General features: G+C 40.6%; 1 pseudogene; it reads right to left on the reverse strand.

The window, feature by feature from the left end:
- Positions 1-8,504: 8,504 nt before the first annotated feature.
- On the reverse strand, positions 8,505-9,276 carry LOC136145168 (spindlin-1 pseudogene; annotated as a pseudogene).
- Positions 9,277-10,371: the final 1,095 nt, after the last annotated feature.

The raw sequence follows: 10,371 nt of genomic DNA on the forward strand, positions 1-10,371 counted from the left end.
AAGGCATAAAGAGCCGTCCTTGGTCTCTAGCAAGGAGAATTCTGTGGTGCTATTTTCATTCCCGAGCTCCCTCTAGGATCCACGGTTTCCCTAGCTTTTCCCCTTTTTCTATCCTGCTTTCTTCATTCCCTTACAGACATCATTGAAGCCACAAGAAGCCCTGTCTCAGGCTCTATGCCTGAGGAACACAGCCCAGGATAGGGCCCTAAGATTTTCTAGACCAAGATTGCGTAATACTAAATTTTAAAATATGTTTTTTTCATAGATGAAAACTCTCCCAATCCCCTTATCTTCTAAAGCTGGTGCTGCCCACATGCATCCATCAAAACACACCCTGGAAAAACATCTTCTTTAAGTTTGCAGAGGAAATCGGAGGTAAATGGCTGAGATCCACATGAGGTTGGCAGCAAGCAGAAGGAAGAAAACAGCTACAATGAGATAACTCACTAGAAGCTCAGAACCAATCAAAACAATGAGAATATAGTTGCCTGCGAATTCACAGAAACAACTGGAAGGAGAAAAGTCTTCCCACTGAAAACGGGAATTGTAGCAGATACAAACTGACGCTCTACCCCATGACCTCTGGGCATTGTTCAGTTTCCCTCCAGCTGGACCCGGCACGCTGATAGCACATCCCTGAGGGTTTTCTCCAGCACTACAGCAGAAATACTAATTTAGTCAAGGTACCCTTCATTGATTTTTCTCCCATTCTGGTCTCGTTTTCCCCCACTCTCTTGTTCTTCCTGGAATTATCTCCCAAAAATTACCTATACCCAAAAAGTTTGGTGTCAGAATCAGCTTTTGGAGGAACTGAAACTTAGGAAGAAGTCCCAGGCTAATTTTATTTAAATGTGCATTTCCCTGAAAAATTATTTCAAGTATCACTTTTCTGGAGATCATTTGTCTGGCCTGCTTCCTCCTCAACTTGCAATTCTTTATCACACCATGAATAACTCTCATACATTGGAATAACCTCTGTGTGTGTGTGTCTGTGTGTCTGTGTGTCTGTGTTTCTTTAAGAACTGAGCTCCTTAAAGTTAGAAAAAGTGTTTACATCCCTCTGTATCCCCAGGGCCAAGAACAGTGCCATTAATTTTCATAAATGTATCAGAATTATTTCTGCTGTTGAAAACAACATCAGTTCAGTTCAGTCTTTCAATTGTATCTGACTCTTTGCGACCCCATGAAGTGCAGCACAGCAGGCCTCCCTGTCCATCACCAACTCCCTGAATTTACTCAAACTCAGTCCATTGAGTTGGTGATACCATCCCACCATCTCATCCTCTGTCATCCCCTTCTCCTCCCACCTTCAATCTTTCCCAGCATCAGAGTCTTTTCCAATGAGTCAGCTCTTCCCATTAGGTGGCCAAATTATTGGAGTTTCAGCTTCAGCATCAGTCATTTCAATGAATATTTAAGACTGATTTCCTTTGGGATTGACTATTTGGATCCCCTTGCTGTTCAAGGGACTCTCAAGAGTCTTCTCCAACACCACAGTTCAAAAGCATCAATTTTTCAGCGCTCAGCTTTCTTTATAGTCCAACTCTCACATCCATACATGACCACTGGGAAAACCACAGCCTTGACTAGATGGACCTTTGTTGGTAAAGTTATGTCACTAATAATAACACAAGCCCCCACCAAAAAAAGGAGGAAAGGAGGGTTTATTGTATTAAATACTTAAGGAGTCCAGAGAAAGATATCCAGGTTTGTCTTTCATTCAAGACTACAAATGATTCAAACGATGATACCAAAATCAATTTCTTTGTCTCTGTTTCTCTGCATATGCTACCTTGAAGTTGGTTCCATTTTCTGTATGTTTGCAAAATGACTGCAGCAACAATAGTCACTAATCCTCTGAGGTTTATATCCAATACAAAAAACAGAGTCTATCCCAGCAGATGCAGAAAGCATAATTACATTTAACTAGCCTCTTGAGAAACCTATATGCAGGTCAGGAAGCAACAGTTAGAACTGGACATGGAACAACAGACTGGTTCCAAATAGGAAAAGGAGTACATCAAGGCTGTATATTGTCACCCTGCTTATTTAACTTATATGCAGAGTACATCATGAGAAATGCTGGGCTGGAAGATGCACAAGCTGGAATCAAGACTGACAGGAGAAATATCAATAACCTCAGATATGCAGATGACAACACCTTTATGGCAGAAAGTGAAGAGGAACTAAATAGCCTGTTGATGAAAGTGAAAGACAAGAGTGAAAAAGTTGACTTAAAGCTCAGCATTCAGAAAACTGAGATCATGGCATCTGGTCCCATCACTTCATGGGAAATAGATGGGGAAAGAGTGGAAACAGTGTCAGACTTTATTTTGGGGGGCTCCAAAATCACTGCAGATGGTGAGTGCAGCCATGAAATTAAAAAACACTTACTCCTTGGAAGGAAAGTTATCACCAACCTAGATAGCATATTAAAAAGCAGAGACATTACTTTGCCAACAAAGGTCCATCTACTCAAGGCTATGGTTTTTCTAGTGGTCATGTATGGATGTGAGAGTTGGACTATAAAGAAATCTGAGCACCGAAGAATTGATGCTTTTGAACTGTGGTGTTGGAGAAGACTCTTGAGAGTCCCTTGGACTGCAAGGATATCCAACCAGTCCATCCTAAAGGAGATCAGTCCTGGGTGTTCATTGGAAGGACTGATGCTGAAGCTGAAACTCCAGTACTTTGACCACCTGATGCAAAGAGCTGACTCATTGGAAAAGACCCTGATGCTGGGAGGGATTGGGGGCAGGAGGAGAAGGGGATGACAAAGGATGAGACGGTGGGATGGTATCACCCACTCAAAGGACATGAGTTTGGTTAAGCGGTGGGAGTTGGTGATGGAAAGGGAGCCCTGGCGTGCTGCGATTCATGGGGTCACAAAGAATCAGACACGACTGAGCAACTGAACTGAACTGAACTGAACTGAAGTATTACATGACCATCCCTGACCGATCACTGCCACCATAGGAATGCTATGTATTAATTGGCTGAAGTCTGGGCCATTTAATTTGTTTCTGAAGCTGGAGAAAGAGTCCCAACTTGAAGCAAAGAGCTGAAACAGGAAGGAGGTGATTCCCTGGGGGGAAAAAAAAGTCAGCGTTATTAGTACGAGAGAGAAAAATGTATGCTAGAAAGCAAGTAATTGATGTTTCACTACAATGAATAAATAATGATGAATAGCAATATACTTAAATACCACAGAATCTCACTGTGATTTTTGAAAGTAAATACTATACTTGCATTTATATCATTTTACATCCAAATATGTATTTAAAAAAGAGACTGAAAGTATCATTTTTGTCTGAACAGTTTTCCTGTTTTGATTGATTAGGGCTTTGTTTCTGCACTCAGACTCAATATTTTTGTCTGCTTCAGTGGATAAGAATATTTGTTTTAATAAAAACTTGCTTAATACTTGGAAACATAACAGAGTATTTAAATTTAGTTTTAGGAAAAGACTATATGCAATCTCCAGGGAATGGATTTGCCCCATTAACTAGAGTTCTCATTGACTTCAAATATTGAGAGTTGATATTTTGAGAATGAATCTTACAAGGTCCTGAAAGAACTGGGCACAGTTTAATGTTTATGTAACAAACACAAGAGGCACATGAAAAAGTGTCTGGAGAAATCCAAATTATTCTGTGGTGCCTATTTCACCAATTAGAGCAGTAAAAAAACAGCACTGTGTTTAAAGTGGAAAATAAAATTTCACTTCATAATATTCATTTTTCAGTTTTCAAAGTTAAGTGAACAATTCTTATTGAATTAAAGTGTTTAACTACACCCTAATTTCATGAAGAAATGACAGTAAAAAAGCACTGATGTATGGCAAAAGCCATCACAATATTGTAATTATCCTCAAATTAAAATAAATATTTTTTTTAAAAAGTATTGATGATAACGTACATTGGATTTTTTAAAGAAAGTCTTACAAAAAATTTCTTGAAACTAATGAAATACATTTAAATATAAAAATATCTAGTGTATTTTAAGATATGTATTATATTTTTCATATTTTTTCCTATCAGAAATGTATCCTAAAATAACCAGAAATGAGGGTAATGAAAGAGTACTTAGACTTCTTTCATAAATTTTAGTTACCTCTCCTTTCTCTTAACCCTGCAAGTGCTGCAAGCCCTCCTACAAATTCCTGGAATGCAAAGCTGAGTCTGGCACTTTTTTTGATTTCATATTTTTTTTGCACTAAAAATCAACAAGGGTAGGGGCTTATCATCTCCTGCATAAATCAGTGGTGTGATTTGGCATTATGACTAGGGAGTAGTCCCGCTGTCTTGAAAAATTAAGAAAATGAAATATTTTTTTTTCCTATTTCTCAACCTGGAAAGGGAAGACGCAAGTTCAAACTAAATGGAAAAAGTCTCTTAAACCAGCAGTAGCAAAGTATCTGTGGCTTCATTGGAGAAGAAAAGGAGAGTATTTTTGTTTAAACGCTGGCAAATTTGAGGGATCATATGACGATCTTTTCCATTCCTTGTCATGGATATTGCCAAATTCTAAACCCATATTTCTTGACCATTGAGCAGAGTAGGGTACCTGAACTGAAGGCGCAATCGTCAAGAGACAGTAACATTCTCTCCTTGGTTTTTTATTCCTTAAGCATCAAGCCCAGGTAGACTCAAACGAAGTGTAGGCAACCCCTCACTTGAGACGTCAAATACACCTGGCACTGCAGAAGACGCATTTGGATACAGAGTGGGAGAAACCGCTCAATGAGAAGAAGGCAAAGTTACTGGAAGATAAATAAAAATTTAACTAGTAGATTGTTAAACATAATTGTAAGAAAAAATATTCCCATTTTAAGTATTTTAGTTGTGGACCAGAGCATCCTAGCTTTGAAAGCTGTTGCTGTTGTTCAGTGACTCTTTGCGACCCCACGAACTCTAGCCCCCCAGGCTCCTCTGAACATGGCATTCTCCAGGCAAGAATACTGGAGTGGGTCGCCATTCCCTTCTCCAGGGGATCTTCCCAACCCAGGGATCAAACCCAGGTCTCCTGCACTGCAAGCAGATTCCTTACCATCTGAATTACCAGGGAAGCCCAAAAACAAACATAGAAAACAAGAAACCTAAATATATCTAACAGGCACATTTAGTTAGTTACACTGAGCATTCTATTTAGAATAGAGAATGTATAAAAAGGATGGTCTGCTTTTAGTCTTCCTTTGAAGCTTTACATGGCAGTCCAACATCACACACACACACACACACACACACACACACACACACACACACCCGCAATAACACTACAGCAGATCAATGAGAAAGGCCCATACATTTTATACAGAGACTCATGTCTTGTGTTGCCACAAGTCCTATGATAATTTTGGAAATTAATGTTGTATTCCTAGAACAAGGAACCAACATTCCCACGCCAGGAAAGTGCGAACAATGAATGCAGATCTGAAACATGAGCCTACGAAGCTTGAAATACTCAGCTGGGAGCAGAGTTAGTCATGGGTCAGGAAGTGTGGTTTAAGCTGCAAAAGGAGAAAGAATGAGGAAAAATAGGAAAAACAACAGAAAACCCTTCCCCTTCCTTCAACCCTAAAGGCAATAAATGGAACAATGATTAAAATGATGATAATAAATTACATGCCATGCTCATCTGGAAAGTGGCAGATGATGTGGTGTTAAAAGTTACTAAAGGTGCCTGCAGAACAACCACAATGCAAGTCGTTAGGTAAGGCAAGAAGTGTTTCAGCTGGCCCAACCCTCAGGGCGCCTCCAAAGGACTTTGTCATTCAGCCTACAGTCACTGTGTCTTACTCACGCGGTGCACTCTGGACAACTCACTCCCCGGGCCGCTTGTGTCCACTTTGGCTCGGGGAGCTGGGCTCAGCCTTGAGAAGCACACGCAGAAACACACAAGAGCCCCCAACAGCACAGACGGCAGATCTGCAGTGTGACCCTTGTGTTTGTGACACTCGTGACAGCTGCATTTACAGGCTGCACGAGGCGGCCGTCCACCAGTCGAGGCCCAGCCTCCCTGGAGGCAAACAGGGACATCACGCAGACCACACCGAGCCCAGCCTCGAAACTACATCATCTCTAACGCCAGGAAGGGCCATGAGAGAGGTCGCCAGAGCCGGTGCTTGATCGCCAGCATAGGCATTTACGCTGTCTGCCCAAACAGTAGGTAAGATTTTCAATCACTACAGGACTGGTTTCACGAACCATTTTCCTTCTAGCTTTCAAACTGTCAGGGGTCCTCCAGAACAAAGTGATAGGCTGGTGTTTTGCTGCTAAATGAACCACTTTTGCAGCTCTATTTTAGTTTCAGCAAACTTGCAGTGAAGGTTACGCTGACTAACGGGTGCTATCAGTCACACCCACAAGCCAGAGCAGGTGGCTGACCCTGACGTGGCAGGACTCATCAAGTGGAATGAATCCACATCAAGAGCACACCATGATCAAGAACGTACAGCGCCGTGAAAGGTGTTGGGAATTTCAGCTGTTAATTGTTCAGACAATTCTCTGAGGCGGAAAGCTGACAGGGCAAAGCCTTCTGACCATAACCATACACCAGTAATAACAGCAATAAAACTAAAGCTATCCCAGAGAACTTGTTAAAAGGCAACAGTGCCATTCTTAAATTCACATTTCTAATATAAAAGTACTATGTTCTTCCAGGAACTTACCAAATACTCATAAACCACGGATACACTATTGACTTTTAAAACCATGTACTGAAATCCAGTTACTAATTTGTACAAATAATGGACAATATGCGCCATCCAAAATACACCTGTATTACCCAGTGTGGACCGAGAACCTGGGTTTTGCTTTAGAAAAGTATTTATAATAAAAAATGGACAAAGCTTAGAATGAAAGGCAGACTTTACCCAGATTTCCAATTGTTTTGTAAATTCTAATGTGGATCATTAACTGTTCACAAGTGATTCATGCTTAAATTTAGCTTTAAGCCTCCAGATTGAAATGATGCTCTGGACCACTGAATTTTAAAACAAGCTGAATGTCCCCATGTGCTTCCTGTGCCCAAATTTAATTTTAAATGAACAGCAGTAATGCACAAAATATAAATGACTTGGGTCAAACACCTAGGTTAAACTGGAGAAAATTATTTAACTCCCAGCCCAACCACAAAGAAAGGACTGCCAATGAAGTGTGTGTGTGTGTGTGTGTATACATATATATAATATGTATATATACACACTAATATAGATAGGTAGATAGGTGGATATACATACATATATATACATATCAAATAAAAGGCAGTAATGAAAGGGTTAATGGCTAGGCCAATCTCCCCCAGGAGGCCAGAGGTCCCCAAGCCCAGGAGGAGACAAATGACAAACAGCAGACAATTTTTTTTTTTTTCTGCATTCCTTTGCTCCAGCTTTAGCCACTGTGGGAGGCTCCTTTAATTCTGTGTTGCTATGACAACAGCCAGTTCTGCCTGAAAGTAACTTTTTTCCAACCTTGAGCTGCTAATTGCCCAACCAAACAATAGATCTTACTCAGGGAAATGTTTTTCTTTAAGGTATGTTAATGAAACTATGTATCTTGTTTGGAGGTCTGTTTTCCTTCAAGACTTACACCATACATCTTACCCAGACACCTCTGGTCCAGAGATGACTCCTCTTGTGCAGATATGTATGTTGTGGGGTTCAGCTCTCTCAGCCTTGAGGGGTTTCCTTCACCTACAATCAACGAGTAATAAGATGCCTTGCTAAAAACTGGCAAGCGGGTACTCTGCTGCCCCCTTCCGATGTCTGTGTCAGAAGCTTTCTCTCTTTCATATTTGAATAAAACTTTGCTACACAAAAGCTTCAAGTGGTCCAGCCAGGTCGCTGGCCCCAAATCGAAACCCTCTCCTCTGGAGGCCAAGAATCCCGGCCCCTGGCATCGTTGCAGCTCATAGCCACAACCTTTCAATAACAAAAGTACAAAAATATGCTCGCATTATGGAAGCAGAATAAGAGTGTTAAGAAGGAAGGGGAACGTGGATAAAATTTATTACAGTTTTAAATGACTGTGATACTAGTTTAACTTATACCAGTGTGCTAGTTGCTCGGTTGTGTCTAACTTTTTGCAATGCGTGGACTCTGACCCACCAGGCTCCTCTGTCCGTGGAATTCTCCAGCAAGAATACTGGAGTCAGTAGCCATTCCCTTCTGCAGGGGATCTTGCCAACTCAGGGATCAAACCCATGTCTCCTGCATTGCAGGTGGATTCTTTACTATCTGAGCCACCAGGGAAACCTCAGCTTTTACCAGACTTGCCTGTGACTCCCTTCCAAACAGACAGACTTCTTTTAATGGGAAGGAGTTCCTTACACAAAATCCGTTGTGTTCACATAAATCTGTACTATTCAGAACAAAAACAGTTCTGCTGGCAGAGATCTGTGTTCTTAGGGATATTTAAGTTTTCATTAAACTGGAAAGCAATCAAGTCTTTATGTCTACAAATTATACATTTAATAGTTCCACAAATTTGGCAAAGTTCGTGACATCAGGATGTTTTCACCAGATCGCAGGCAAAAATATGGAAGTCATCATCAAACTTGATGAGCTAGACAGATGGTGTGGCTTCTACTTGATGAATGACCATGCTAGTCCTTTCAGAGCCATCTTCTTTGGTCTGTTCCACTTGTTTGCCTACTGGGCTGTCTGCAACTTCTCCCAGTTCCCTTTCTGCTGGAGGTGAATCATTAGAATTGGACAGAATGTGAAGGTTGCCTTCTTTATAATCGTCTAAGAGCTGGTACATGTACAAGACAGGGTCTTTTTCTAGATGATGGAAAGCCATGTGTTCATTATAGGGGTGTGTGCTAAGACCACTCCCCTGCACTCATCTTTAGAACAAACGTGTGCCCCACTGCTTTGCCGATCGTGTCGGCTAGGTGAGCATCACTGATTTGAAATGTTACCATTGTCCTCCCTATCGGGGAGGACTTCAAGTGCAGAAACTCATCTTTATTAAATTCTAGTACCTAAACACGGTCAAATCCATCACATTTTATAAGATACAAAGAAGGACTTACAGGCACCCGGTCCAGGGTGGTTCCTTTCCACTGGGTGAGGAGCCGTTCCCTCTGTCCGCCTGTGCTGAATCCAGCAGCCTCCACTGTTCCGCTGGGCTGGGAAACAGGTTGGCTGCGCCCCGCACTGCTCGGTTGCTTTTTACGGGATGTCCATTTCTTCCCAATACTTGCTGATCCACCTGCATGGCCTGCATCAGCTCTGGACCGCTGGCCAGGGGTCTTCCCAGATGGGGTCTCCATTCATCTGCATTTAAGTGAGCAGCAGAGGTGCTGGACTAGGATGAAAATTCAGTATGCTGCACTTTGAAACTTTCCACGGAATTTCAATATTCTTCTTAATCCATCATCCCAAGCACTCGATTTTTGTTTTTGTTTTTTACAACTTTAGCAAAAATATGGGATTACTATAAACAAAATTTACACCACAGTGCACTGTACACACCTGTGTTCCAAGTCCACCTCTCTCCCCATAATGCTTCCAAACTGTTTACATATTTAACTCATTTTGAGGTTATTTGTGTATGGTGTAAGAAAATGTTATAATTATTTACCTGTATCTGTCCCATTTTCTTGCACCACTTATTGAAGAGATCTTTTCCCTGTTATATTCTTGCCTCTTTTGTAGTAAATAAATTGACCATAACTACATGGGTTTATTTCTGTTCACTTGATCCATGTTTCCATTTTTGTGCCAGTACCATACTGTTTTAAATGTATCTGTATTGTATAGTCTGAAGTCAGGGAGTATTAATATCTCCAGCTTTGTTCTTTTTTCTCAAGATTGCTTTAAGTATTAAGGGAGTTTTGTGGTTCTACATAAACTGTAGGATTCTAGCTATGTGAAAAATTTGATTGATATTTTGATAAGGATTGCATTAAATCTGTACATTATTTTGAGCAGTATTAACAGCTCAACAATATCACTTTTGCCAATTTGTGAATGTGAGATATTTACATTTCTTTGTATCATCTTCAATTTCCTTCATCACTGTGTTAAAGTTCTTAGAGTTCAGAGTGTAAGTTTTTGGACTGCCTGAATGAATATATTAAGTATTTCCTTGTTTTTAATGCAATTTAAATGGGATTTTTTTTCTTGATTTCCATTTCTGATAGTTCATTGTCAGTGTATAGAAAAGCAGCAGATTTCTGTATATTAATCTTGTATCATGCAAATTTACTGAATTCATTCATTGGTTTAATAGTCTTTTTCATGGTGATTTATGGCTTCCTATATAGAGTATCAAGTCATCTGGGAAGAGTGAGAGCTTTACTTCTTCCCCTCCTACTTGGATGTCATTTATTTCTGTATTCATGTCTGATTGTTGTGGCTAGGAT

Source organism: Muntiacus reevesi, chromosome 12, assembly GCF_963930625.1.
Source record: "Muntiacus reevesi chromosome 12, mMunRee1.1, whole genome shotgun sequence".
NCBI classification, from domain to species: domain Eukaryota; kingdom Metazoa; phylum Chordata; class Mammalia; order Artiodactyla; family Cervidae; genus Muntiacus; species Muntiacus reevesi.